The sequence below is a fragment of the Colias philodice genome, chromosome 17 (assembly GCF_061535455.1).
Source record: "Colias philodice isolate Cphi_HAF_F1 chromosome 17, ilColPhil1 Martin Lab GWU primary, whole genome shotgun sequence".
Classification (NCBI taxonomy): Eukaryota; Metazoa; Arthropoda; class Insecta; order Lepidoptera; family Pieridae; genus Colias; species Colias philodice.
This window is the reverse complement of record NC_143102.1, coordinates 4,459,638-4,474,691: the sequence shown is the minus strand read 5'-3', so window position 1 is coordinate 4,474,691 and position 15,054 is coordinate 4,459,638.

Below are 15,054 nucleotides of genomic sequence, written 5' to 3'. Positions count from 1 at the left end.
CGTGGTGTACGGCCTCGAACAAACAGTGCAAAAAATGCCTTTTGCATTCATGCTGCGCTATCGAAATTTAATATTTGAAATATTGCTGCAAATAATTCAAAATTGAAGTATAAAAAAATATTTATGACTATGTACATATTAGCGTTATTTATATTATGTCTTTTCGTTTCGTCGTTTCTAAAGAATAGCTAAGATATAAATTAAATGAAAAATAAAAAGAAAAAGAATAAAAATTAATATTTATAAGAACTGAAAAGCTCAATAAATTGATAAAGGATATAACAAAAATAATACCTTAAAAAACGAAAAATACATTTATTCCAAAATCACCTTAATAACAAACATTATTACATGGCAATAATAACATAGATAACATTTAATACTACAATTACAACAAAAACAAATATGAGATGTATAAATAATGAAAGTATCAAATCCGTTCGCAGTATACCGCTCGGTGAGATACAGCGCAAGAGCGTGCCGGTGGCGGCCGCGCCCATTCATCGCACGCGCAACCGCAATACTAACCTATTTTTCATTACTTAATAGGTTAGATCGTAACCTGAGATAAATGGCTACAGATATCCGTAAATCGACTAAACGACTTTCCTAGCTTTCTCACTACCGATACGAAGACAATTTCTCACCTCTCAAGGCCTAAAATTGGCTCTACTTTTCGAATGGTTGGCTCTTAATAAAGAGAATAGTGTGGTAGAATTTAAGGTCTTTATTAGTGAAATATTTCATGGAATATGTAGTTTTCTACAATGAAGTATTTATATTATAGCTAGTTGAGTTGTTTATTGTGTGCAGTGTGACGTTCATTCCGAAATATTTAAAGAATTTAAATACGCACATAATAGCGAACCAAAAAATAAATATTTAAAGCCTCATTGTTAAATAAGCTTATTGTTTTACGTCTCTAAATATGTACCGCGTAATATATCATTATCTAACTTCAGGATTACTTTATTCGCGATCGAGCGCGCAGATAAAAAACGTATTTTGTCAAATATTCCCAATACAAAACACTATGTAATTTAGATTGATTGTTCTGATAGTTTCTATTACGAACGAGCAAGGTCGTTACTCGCCTATCAGTTATTCGAATGTTTTAATATCTTTATCTCTTATCGTTGTCAATTAACTATTGAGTTATTGCGATGTCAACGGCGCGCTAATTAAAATTTGCACCCATTACGTAAATATGTACTACAACGCAAGACAATAAACTGGTAATTATAATAAAGCTTGTAGACAGCTTTCGTCCCTCTTCACTTTGAAATATGCAGCACAAAAAAAAATTCATAGAAAATAAATAAAAGGGAGGCTCCCTAAATTTTATGTGAATTTGCATTAATATTCTGAAACAGGCACACATACAATCAAAATGAAACTTTAGTATATGATTTATTGAGTCTTTTTCTTTCGATGTACAAGACAGTTACGTAATTGTAACATTTTCGCTCGATTCATTTTTTATTCAAAAACAAGCGGTCCGCCCCGGCTTCGCCCGTGGTACATAATAATATGTATTTACGTTTTCTCTACATAAGAACCATCCTCGTTACTTCAAGGAATATAATAAAAAAAGAATTATCGGTTCAGCCGTTCTCGAGTTATGCGCTTACCAACACATTTTGCGATTCATTTTTATACATAAAGATTATGCCTTTTTTAAGGATTATTACATTTTTTTTAAAGATTTACTTGGACTTTATGTCTAAAAAAATGTTAACAGTAAGAAAATAGAGTTTACTATTGAACCACAAGATATTTTTTCTCTAGATCAATTATTACTTTAGTTATAAACGAAATAAGAATTGATACTTACTTTTCGAGCTTTAACGCGATCAAAGAGCGCACGCGATATTCAACTTTATTACGGCTGTGTTAGCGTCTACCGTAACCGGTCTCTCAGTGTCAGAAATTATGTTAGGGAGCCTCGTCTTAACATTTTTTCAATAAAATTTTGAAGTGACTCAATACGTAGTTACTGTCCGTCAATATGGTATGGCAGGTAGACTATGAATCTGTGGAGTAAGTATAATAGTAGTTGTTAGCGTAATTGCTCTTCTAAAATTTTGGCAATTTATAAGTAAAATATAGACTAGACTGTGTATTCATCTTTTCAGATAGATTTCACGTAGGTATAGACTGAACGTAAAATCGAATTTAATAATTATTTATTTATAGGTATGTCTGAATATAGAGCAAATGTAATGACACGTGTAATGACACCCTCTGTTTTTTGCACAACGTCGTCACTCCAAATAAAACCTTATTTCCTTTGAATAAAGGACATAAGTCAATAACACAATGAATAATATACACTGGTATGTAGTGTCGCAAAATGAGTTAACAGCCGCCTTAAATTATATAGTAATTACAACGTATTAGTAAAATAAATGTCTCATATAAATTTGAGTGAAAGAGTCGCTAGAGGTCACTCCGTTCTCTGAATAAGTTTTATTACACATTAAAATATGCAAGTTTTAAACAATTTGCTCTCGATTTATACCAACCTTGTAAACAGTTGTAAATGTAAAAAGTCAAGCGGTTACGCTTACGGCCGATGTCACAGATATAATGTTATGTCATATTTTTAATTTTATGGAAAAGTATTTGGCGTTACCTTAAAAGTGGAAGAATATAATTAAAATTGATAATTTTACAATCTTAATTTTCCTCAAATTGTCTTTTTTCCTTTTGAATGTGTTAACGTGACTTATCTTTATTCATTTAATTAACTATTTCATCAAGTTACGGCATAATAAGAAATGCAACAACAAAGCATCGCATCCATTCTTCTATTAAATTGGTATCCATCTATAGTAACATCAATATTTTTAATATATTTATAACAATAAGCCGCTCAGTTGAAGTTGGGCGGGGCACGGAGTCAAGATCCTTATCAATTGTTCGTTTTCACTGTTCGTGAACGGCCGACATCTTAAGGTCAGCATAAAATTAAAAGTGTTTTAATATCTGATTAAAGAGGCTTAGATTCAAAATAGGAATACTTATTTGAAATGTATAAATTGAAAAAAAAATCTTTATTCGTCGTCTATTGTTGTTTAAATTAGTAATAAGTACATTTGTAATTTTATATGGTAGCTATATTATCATTTACCTACATCTATATTACCTTCTGACCAAGAGAGACATAACAGAAATTCTCTCCAAAGTCCATTGAAAACCAAACATCCAAACAACACGAGCGCACCCATAAAATCACTTAGCGAAAAAGCGGATATTTTAAACCAATACAGCGAAGTAGAACGGCTCTAATGGCATCCGTTACAATAAAGCGGAGTGAAGAGCGAATGTATTATTCAAGCAGGCTATCTGGTTTGGAGGCACGAGGGCCACAAATTGTGCGCGCGCGCCAGATCTGAATCGCGGAGATAGCGCGGACGGACGTCACGACGCGTCCCTGGTGAAACGCATGCGTTCAATTAACCATACCGTGTTGTATGTGAAACATTGTAGTAATGTAAATGCTTATGGATTTTCGTTTTATAGAAATAGGGGTGCATACTGTATAATCGAATTTGCTATTATATCTATTTTAATTAATAACTCTACCAGCTACAATTGCTCTACATTGTTCTACAGCGGTTTTTACTTATTTAATTTCTTGCAAGAAATATATACTGTTTAAGATATATGACAATATATTTCAGTAGAATTCCGATCACAGCTTAAACTTGAAAGCTTTTTCGACGCTCTATATATATGTATTATAATTATCAGACTTGTTGAATCTGAGTTTAGGTACACTTATGTATGTAATGCATGATATACCTACCCTCTTAGGTCGCGTTGACTACTCTTAAAACTTAAAACTAATAACATTAAAATACTTATAAAATGGTTATAATAACTTACATTACACCAACTCAAGCTCAATAGCTAGAATTAAAAAATAATTTAGGTAAACTCTCATTTACCTCATTGGAAACATCGTCAAGCAATACTAAACTAAGTCTCCACCTACAAATAAGTAATTATTATTATTGTACTCGCAAGTCTCCACGTGTACATTAAAATAATAGGTAATGTTCTTATAATAACATCCATCAAAAACTTGTCCACCATCGGAGACCCATATAAAAAGTATCTCAACGTAACCTTACGTGTCATTGTTATTTTTTATAAGCGGCTTATTCAAATTGCTACAAGTTTATTTTCCAACTTTGACAGAATGAAAGATTGTAAACAATTTTAAACAAGTGCAACCGTCGATTAGAAGCCTTTATTCAATCGATAAGGTGTTTTTTTCGACACATACATGACATAATGATCCGGGAGCGAAGAACAAAAAACAGGCTTTGTCAATATTAGGAAGTTATTAAATGGCCCCGTAATTAAGTATCATGCTTGTACGAGTATAATCAATGAATCATATTGAGTTAATTAGAAAAAATGCTGTTTCTTTGAATAGCCATAAATAATGCATGGGTTATGTGGACTTGGACTTGGAAATGACGATAATTCTCTTCGCTATTTGACGTAACAACGTAACGTAGTTTTCTTATATTTAACTGTATTGTGATTATGGACTAGCTTTGCGCCCGCGGCTACGCTCATGTGATTACCTTGTTATCGAGTGGTAGACGTTCTCCATACGTAGATATTATAAACCTATGTCTTTTGCCGAGCTCTATCAACAGGGGATCTAACTTTCAATCTATTTTATACCTATATTTTTGAAACAATTTACGTCAAAAAAGGTACTTTCGTTTTTATATCACTAAATAAATTATAAGGTATAGGTAAATAAAATTTTAGAATGTATCTAATAAATTTGGAATGCAAGATAATTCGCTATTAATAACTGTAGATACATTCCTCAAATATTCGTACTAGATTATATTATTTGCGATTATTTTACAAGGCGTTATTCAAATTACATTGCTCCCCAAATTAGCATACAAGTACTTGAAAATTTTAATATAATTCGTATGAACATCAATGTACGTTGTACTTATGATTATTGTCGTCAATTTGCCTTTGTGATAAAGGTATGATGCTGCTGATGTAAGTCGACCTTGAAAAATGCTGCTGGTTACTGCCGGAAAAATTTCTTACTTGGAATCACTCCTACACCACTAAATTAATACATTAAGTTTATTAAGTTATGAGTAAAGCTATCAAGCTTGTTTCAAGATACATTTTTAAAATTACGTAGGTCGTTACGTTTTTTATGAAGATTATTGTGTGGAATAACCTTCCATGCGTATTGTATACCCAAAAATGGATGTCAGTCAATTTTGTTGTTTAATTTTATGACAGATAAGACAAGCAGATGATGTTCTATTGTTTTAATATTTCACGTATGTAACGTGAAGCGTTTCATTCGTGTTCCTTGTGTTTGTTTTAGGATAAAGACTTTCATGCTTGTGAAACAGTAGTTCTCCTATTAATTTTCATTAGAATAAATAAAAAAAAATTAAAAGCTCAAGGGACGCAGCTTATTCTAACGTTACGTACCTACCAACCTATATTTATGAACTGCAAGAGACTGAATCACCCTTCCTGAATCTGTTTCCCCGTCGAGTCACAATCTTTTGGGTCTGCAAGAGAAGAATGAACGGGTAAGTTACCCGGGCTAACTTTTAGCGCGTTGAGGCTTGATCGCGGTCAAGCGCTTCCCTACTGCTATTAAAAAATTCCTAAGCATATAATATCACAACGTAACGATTGCATATTTAACAAAATCCAATCTACAATCATGCCCGTCATTATTAACACGACAATTGCACAATAGTTACGTGCAGAACAATAATTACCGACCACCTTCCGTATACGACACTAACAATGAAATCGATATCGAATTGAAAACGATCAAAATTAGATCTCGGCCGCAGTTTTATTGCTCAAACACGCAATTTATTAGCCTTGTGTGGTTGGGGTGTTCGTAATGTCAGAAACAGATCGGTTATTTTTTATTACGATTTAACTCACGTAAAAAAAAGATTATTTTTTTGTTAATATTTTTCTGGACCGCACTCTATATCTAGTCTATAAGCGATACAATCATTGTAGCGTAAATTTTGAAGATGTGCATAAGGTAGGCAAGTAGAAAATCAATCAATGAAACAGCTATTAAATATGTTTCCTTTATTCCTATCCCTATCTGCTATAGCTCTTCCTACATTGATTTGCACACATCGAAATTAAGGGATAAAAAGCCTGTATTTATAAGAACGTATAGCATCAGATAACAATTTATAAGACACTTAGAAGGATTCGACGAAGTAGTAAGTATAAAAAAATAACAAATATAATATAACAATTTATCAATAGAAAATTAGTCAGAATAGTCAGCCAGTAGGGATGAAACATTTTGATGCAATTAGATAACTTCATAAGTAGCCTATCACATCAAAATCCCATATAAACACTACCCCTCATAAAGCTTATAAACTGTAAATGACAGGGGTCAAGCTAAACTGGTCACGTCTTGTATCTATAGAGTTATCAGTTGCACAACATAAGTTATTAGTAATTACAATAGATGGCCATTGTTCTGGTGACCGATCGGCCTGTGACCTTCGCTCGGCGCACGATTTTTGACCATTATTCTTATCTATATTGAGCTAGTAATTACACCTTGTTGACGGCACATGCTATCAAATATTTTGATGTTGATTTGTGGTGATGTTTCTGTATTGCAAAATATCTAGCTTACTGTTTGCGCTGTGGGTTGGAATAAGAATTACTTATGGATAGAACATATTTACGCATTAGATGACTGTTGTAGTATTAATAATGGTTTATTTTCTTTTACCCTAATTGCGTTGAATCAATGAACGCTCAGCTGAATATAATATTGTACTCAATTAAAAACGTATAAAAAGTCTTATATAGAGAATATTTTTAATATATCTATATCGATTAATTAATTATGTATTCTAATGTGGATACAACACATCATTAACAGACAACAAACATCTATTTATTCACAGTTATGTTAATAGACAGCAAAATACACTTATCAGGCAAATAATGCACAATTCAAACAATTAAGTTCAAAAGGCTCTTTAAATTACGTCACTCTCTTTAGAATTTATCAGTTCCATTAACCAGCTTTACAAGAAAACAAGCTGGACGGTCATAAAAACAATGTCGACTTAGAAAGTGGTTCGGTTAATTTATTAAATGCACAATATAATTTAAAGATAAAATACAGAATTAACACATAAAAAATAGTAAAGCCTTTTTCTTTCTTCTACATTAAGACTGTTTTAATTGTATATAAATTGTATATTCTGTGAATCTTTAGGTAAAAATTCTGAGTGTTAATACAAACTTTGAGGCATATCAATTGTATTAGAATTTCAAGAAAAATCTCTCGGTATGTTTTATTTAATTGTCACCATAGATTTGTGAAAACATAAATAGGTGCATAAATTTACAAAATTTATCGCTTTGCCGATTTTGATATGTATATAATACACTAAGGTAATAACATCACACGTGATATCAACTGCCTATGTGTCAGTCATGCAGAATTAAATATATCCTAGCTTTTTTGCGAGGCTTATCATGAAATTTCCTGTAAAATATGATAACAGATTATTGACATTTAAAATGTCAAGGTCTTCTTACAAGTCTAGTCACTACTTAGATACACTTTCAAAATGTTATTTTGCAATACCTTGTTACCTCGCTAATTAAAAGGAAATAAGTAATAACATAATATCCTGTCGTAAATATTATGTCAAGTTGTCTTTTTTATTTTGAGTGCACTGTATGCAAATATCTGGAATATTTAATCTGTTAAACAACCGTTAACGTTATAGAAATCAATGGTTTGGTTGTAACATTGTGCGCTTAAATAAATTAAAATGTAGAACTCTACATTTTAATTTCAAATACTTATACTTATACAATTTGAAACTTCAAATACTCTATAAAACTGTCCTCCATTCTAATTTAGGTTTTCTGTGTTAAAGGTTGTCTAGCATAGAATGATTTTTATGCAATATTTAGAACAATAAAGTCTAATCGGAAAAATACGCGGGCAGACTGAAAATCGGCGCTGTTCGGGTGTAAGCCCACAGCATGGCTGAGTCTGTTCCGGTTGCCTAATATCTGTGTAATTTTTAAGTTAAAGTAGTCAAAGCTTTTGTTGGCAATAAAGCTTTTTTTCTTTCTTTCTTTCTTTATCAATAATATATCGTAGCACAATAATAAGTTATACTTGTGTGTTAATATTATTCAGACATAGTTTTACACAAGTAATACAATCAAATTACATAAGTACAAAGCAATATAGAATTATCCATAACGAAAAAATAATAACATACTTACAGTACAGTCAAATTGCTCAAAAAATCCATTGACCACAGCCTCGTCCTCAATTATTTGTTGACCTTACGATTGGCCTAAGTAAGGCATACATTAATAATTATACTTTGACATCAGTTCGTCAAAGATTCCAGTAGCAAGGCCACGTGTGCCGGAAAATTATATGCTATTAATATTGTACCTATGGCAATTAATTGTCAATACAATAGTTTTTTAGCTGATCTCTTGGAATCTTTTATGAATAATTCCATAACATGAGGTTAAAAATGTTGTCTTGGTCGTTAGTTGGCTGTATGTGCTGCAGTCTACATTATTGCATCGTTGTTTTATGTTAATAGTTCTACCTACTTTTTCAGCATTCTTGCACACAACAATATAAAGTGTTAACATCAATTTAATTACTTGATAAAGGTGGAAAATATTGGTTTATTAGAATAAATATATTATTGTTACAGTGTCTTAGATGTATTTTGTGATACTCTTAATATCGATTTGGGAAGTTCCTTTTAACGATGTCATATTAATAGTCACAATAACGTGAGAAGGATATTGCATTCTATAGTAATTTTTATTACATACAAATTTAATGACTTTTTCTACTGAAATTGTATTAAGAAATTTTCTTTTTATAGATGTTGAAGTGAAGCATATAAACCAATCCTCACTATATCATACAAATAATTATATACCTAGATTTGAAATATTGCCGATTCTGCTTAGTTTTCTCCTTATCTAGACGTAACTTATATCTCCCATTTGTGTCAAACCAATATCTTATATTAACAACAACATTAGTACTTTTTTGGAAGTTTATAATGAACTCTACTATAGTTTTGTTTACATAATCTTAATATGGCGTGGAAAATATTTCACGTAATTTTGATATATTAATGTTTATAATGTAATACGAAATAGCAAACAGAAGCCAAAGTAAAAGTACGCACGTAAAATGTTATAAATAATTAACGGGTTCGCCACTGGAGCAAGGTCTCTGCATGACATTTCAAATTTTGACAGTTTTCACTTGTTCCAATTTTAATAGCCAATTATAAAGCATGCGCTCTCGGTTAATATAGGTACACAATGGGTTTTTGAGTCTTTGTATATGGTAATAAGGTTTAGTATTGGTTAAGCACACAGTTTTAAAAGCTAGCTCTTTCAGTGTTCAGCGTGATAAAAGTGAAATAAACTTCTCCAGACCTAAAATGTAAATAACAAAATATAAAGTGCATATAAATAATATTAAATGATTATAAACCTTTGAAGAAAATTTGGAAATAAATAAGAATTAAGAAAAATAAACAATGACAGATTTCATATTATTAAATAGGGTCTACGCTGTTATGGTTCTTTTCTTGATTAAACGTTATACCTTCACAAGAGAATAAAAATAAAGAACTAAGCCGTGGTTCAATGTAATATTTTGCATAATTTCCTTTCGTCGGCAATCAATTTGTCAATACGCATGTAATGACATGTAAGGTTACTTAATAAACTGCAATTATTGTTTAATTATCAATATTAAATCTATTTTGTTCCTTTTTGAATCACTTAAAATTATTTTAACATTGCCTTTAACATTGTTTGGCGTTGGTTTAATTCTTTTTATCAGCCGTTCATCTTTTTTAATGTTTTCTCGGTATTTCAGAGTATGTCCTTGCACATTCTGAGTATTTTCCCTTTCAATTGATGGTAAGTTTGACAGAAGGAATGCCGCATTGGGGCGCCGGTCGTGGCCGGTCGACATAAACGTGACTCCTAACCCACCCAAAAGTCCAACATAACTTGACCCCTCGACGGATTTAAATCTATACACATATAATCTATAGCCTAAAGTCGAGAGAGTCAAAAGAGATTGGTTATGATTTAATACTACCCATTGTCATCTCAATGCCGTCTCAAACACGAAGATACTTTTGCGTCTTTTTAATGATAATTAATTGTTCGTTGTTATGAATGTTTGTCAATCATGTGATATTAGTGTCAGTATGTTTGTTCAACAGATTACAGCTGAAAGTTTATACTGGTTTGACTAGTTGCTCTTTTAATTTATTGTTGTACGTGTTGACTGTTAGATTATTTCTTAATTTAGGGCTTGTGTGTGTTGTTTTATTGTATTTATTCCTTTATTTATTATTTTGATTGTGTTCAGGAATAAAATCTGTGAGAGATGTAAAAATTAAAATATTCCAAGTTTGATTCCACGTTTTGAGTCACGTACAAAGTTAGCGATAAAATATTGTGAAGAAAACATTGTTTTATGTAACAAACATGCTGAAATAATGTTAATATATGAAAAATACTAATCGTATTCCGACATAATTGGTAGTGTTAAGTACTAGATTCACAATGTACATAATAATTTACATTATTTATAGAACAGCTGTTGACATTAATGGACAATATATTGGTTTAGTTATTTGCTTTGCTAGATACATTATGTGAATAATATAATCAGACATAGATAACGGTCTAATAAAGTAGCCATTCTAACCTTTATATTTGTTATAACGATTGATAAAAATGTGTGAAATTAAAACAATTTAAAATACATACTTACCACCCAAAATTTTAATGGGCAAAGATCTTTAATATCAGAAAGTGACAACACTCATGTTATGTACAGTCACTCAATATTCATAGAGTCCTTTCATAGAAATGCTAAAAGGTTTCAAGGAGGTAAAACAAATATGTTATTTATACATATTTTCATATTTTAGCAATTATTGTTCATATCATTTGTTGCAGCCTTTCAATACGTCCACTGTTGGACATAGGCCTTCCCCATTACCCAGTTTGTGTATGGAATAATTTTTGGCGATAACGACGAAAACCTTAAAAATTACTTACAATAAGATAAATAGTTTACTTTAATTAACCACAGGTTTTAATAAATTACTCGAATTAACGTCGTTATAATTGGTGACATTTTTACAAAATTCAAAGATGCAAACATACATCAATTTAATAAACGGATTTTCCTGGCGTTTGTCTTTGTAATAAGGATAAATTTCTTAATATCAACCAGACGTCCTTCAAGACTCATTATGCTTTTGTTGTAGATACTTTCAAATATCTCAGGAAATAATTTGAAGGTCAAGAGGTTAGGGGCAATTTGTAACCAGCTGCAGTTAAAATATTACACCACGTGAAATAAACTTTGTGGTTTTTCCAAAAATACTTATTTCCTATTCCTCGAAGTCCTTGTGAAGGCCGGAATGCCTCACATTGACCTCAGAGGGTTTGTTCTTTTTCGTAACTAAAATTATGCAATCGGAAAAAAACCACGGCTTTTTTAACAGTTGCTATGGATACGTAATTTATTGATCGATCAAATTAAATGAGAGCAAGCTATATAAAGTAAAGATAAATGTTTATGACAGTTTTATATTAAAATTTATGTATCAATTAACACTATACTAAGGATCAAAAATGCAACGTATTATAAATATATTGCAGATCTTATCGTTCAATGATTTATCATACATCATTAGATTAATACTTTGCATTTACTTATATCTGTACATTGAGATAATATTAATATGGAGACGACACCGCCTTCATCACTTAATATGTTCCACTCAACATACGTCATGTGACGTATGTTGAGCGGTATTTTTTAATGGTTTTAAAGTGAAACGCATCAAACATGCCTTCGTGTGTGTTACGATATTGCACAAATAATACAAATAATACGGAAAAGTGCAAAGGAATAACTTTCATCGTTAAGTACCTAACTAGATAATAATTTTTAAAACTTAGTTAGAGCAAAAAAATGGCGCACAGATTTTGTTCGTGGTGTCTCCTCCATACGTAGTAATATTATCTCAATGTATCTGTATAATAAAAAATAAAAAAATTCTTAATTTGCTTCAAAAATTTTTGTAGTGAAAACTTCTTTAGCGGCGTTGGGTATAAAATCTTAAACTCGCGTCAGGACACGTGGCCTGATCGAAAAAGCGTAAGACGGATTTTTTTTTAGCCCTTATATTCCATGCGTAAGACGGATACCATTCCAAAATATCAAACATGCTGAACGTTAATAATCAAGTTTTCACTTCTGCCGGCACTCCAGGAGTGCAACCCGTCTTTTTTTACATAATATTGTTACATATGTTGCATTGAACCTATGAACCTAATAACAACAATGTTATTTCCAAGGAATCTTAAGTAAAAACAGAGGTGAGATCCATTATTTGAATGAACAGATAAAGAGAATTCTCAAAATCAGAGATCTGAACTTGAGCGTTCGTTTACGTACTCAATAGAACCGATCGCAAAGCACCAATTACGATCTGTATAATTATGAAAATAAAGGCAATAATATTCAAGGGCAGTGGGCATTATTTAGCAGATGCTATCTGGCTAGCGAGATTGTTTAAGAGTAACATTGTTGGCTCTAATTACTGCACCTGGTTTTGCTTGGCTATCCGCCGCCGGCGTTGCATTGTGAATTTGCCTACTGAATCATCGTTGCTGTTTTAACTGTACTCTTTTAATAAATGTATAGTTTGAATGGGCACATTAAGGTAGTAACGTAATTAAGTGATTCATAACAGTCTAAAAAGTAAAAACGTCTATGATTAAAATATCTTTAATTATTTAAGAGCTCATTAAAGGCCACGGATGTGTTCAATAAGTGTAGCTTGTCTCGTGAGGACAATCCAAAAATATAGGAGCATTTCGGAGAATCAATCAATTCCAACAATCTTAAACCTTTGTTAATGAACAAAACTTAAACTATAGACTATAATTCAAATACATTTTGATACTAGCATTACGTGGCACAGGCAACAAGGCAAATGCATTACCGATTACCAATTTGACTAATTCCTTAACCGTACGTCGGCGCACGTGCGACGTCTTACGTAACATCAACCTTCCAACAATTGATAGAAAAATATTGGTAAATCAAGATAACAATTCAATTGAACCGTCAAGGTCCGTAACTAAAGATTGCACTTACGCAATATAATAAGAACGCCTTTGTCTTCGAATTTTGTGACATCTCTTTTAGAAAATCGGATTCCGAGGCCGCTGTTTTGTAAGCCTTGATTGCTTCTTTTAATGATAGATAAGGATTTAATTGTAGATAATATCAAATTTCTGCTTGAATTTTTGGTATTATGTGTATTTAAATAACTTTTGAACGCATCAATGCCATCAATGTACTGTAATGATTTTTTTTGTAGTGAGTTGTGTTTAATCAAATGTATATTTTCTGTAAAGCCTAGTTACTAGTAGGTAATACTCTACTTTTTAATAATTAATTAATTCATAATTATCGTTACCCTACCACCTACATACCTATAGCTATATATAGCTCTTTGTTATAATTTAAATACAATTTAGATCGTTCAAAATTTCAAAGAACGTTGTTCAGATAAGAAATAGAGAAGACATATCAATTTTTCTGATTACAGTATCATCTTGTCAGTGTTATATTGCATCCATTTGGAAACAATTGATATCGTGGTATTGTTCGTAAAATCCGGTAGCAGAATTGTGTGGGCGATAATTCATTGTCTAAAGTTTGTCCCACAGTCTCGTTGACAGCTATCATAATCAAAATTATTAGAGCGCCTTTACATTAGGGCTTTAGCAGCGCGGCAGCCACGCTTCAGTTTTGAAGACGCACTTCATTTAAAAAATAGATTCCGACGGGAAAATTTCAATAACACAGCAGGAATAAACAATGCACATATTTCTCTCTAGTATTTTTTATGGTTCTGTTATCTAATTGTCTTGAGTCCCTCAACAAGGCTCATAAATTTTCAAAATAAATCGTTCGGTATAGAACACGCTCAATTTGCACTATTATATTTGCGTGCGCTTGTTACACTGGCTCATCGCGGATTTGACAGTACGCGGTGGCCGGGCCGGCAGCGCGCAACATTCACGCTTCTGTTTATACTAAGAAAATTTGGCAGCGCTGCAGCCCGTTGCAGTCGCATTGTTTTCGCGCTGCTGCCGCGCTGCTAAGTCACCCAAGTGTAAAAGCGCTCTTACAGAGAGTAACATTAGTATGGAGTTCTAATATTAAGACGTGAAATCAAATCAATCAGACTGTATCCAAAACGTTAAAAGCGATGATAGATCATTATTACAGTGATTACAGATTTAAACAATTGTGGGTGTTGAATATGGATGTGTTGCATGTAATTTGATAAAATGCATTCGATTATGATGTCCCACGGGCCATATCAATATAGAGTAATGTTTCCGATGTACAGAACATTCGTATAACAGGTTCATTTTCTGAAGAGCCCTTTAGGTGATCTCCTTTCTACGTAGTGAGACCTTTTTGTAATTGGAATCTTTCGAATATAATGTACATATAGGAACGTTAACCACTGCACTAGGGGTACTAGCAACTGCACAAACCTTGTTCAAACACAATCTTAAACACAAACTCAACATTAAGGTAAAACCTTTGTATACAATGTTAGATACATTTGAGAGCACCTATTCAAATTAAGCTTTGTAATATAGGAGAAGCAACTCGCTCCTAAATGCTAATACTGTGTTTTTCTAGTTCATGACCGGATTCAGATAAATCCCCTTTTACTATGTCAATAAAGGTATATATATATATATATATATATATATATATATATATATATATATATATATATATTTATCCCTCAAACAAACAGCCGTCCTCTGAAGACAAAAATGCATTTAAACTGGCGTCCACCTGCTTTTGGCGTCCGAATACTGGACGCCACTTTGATA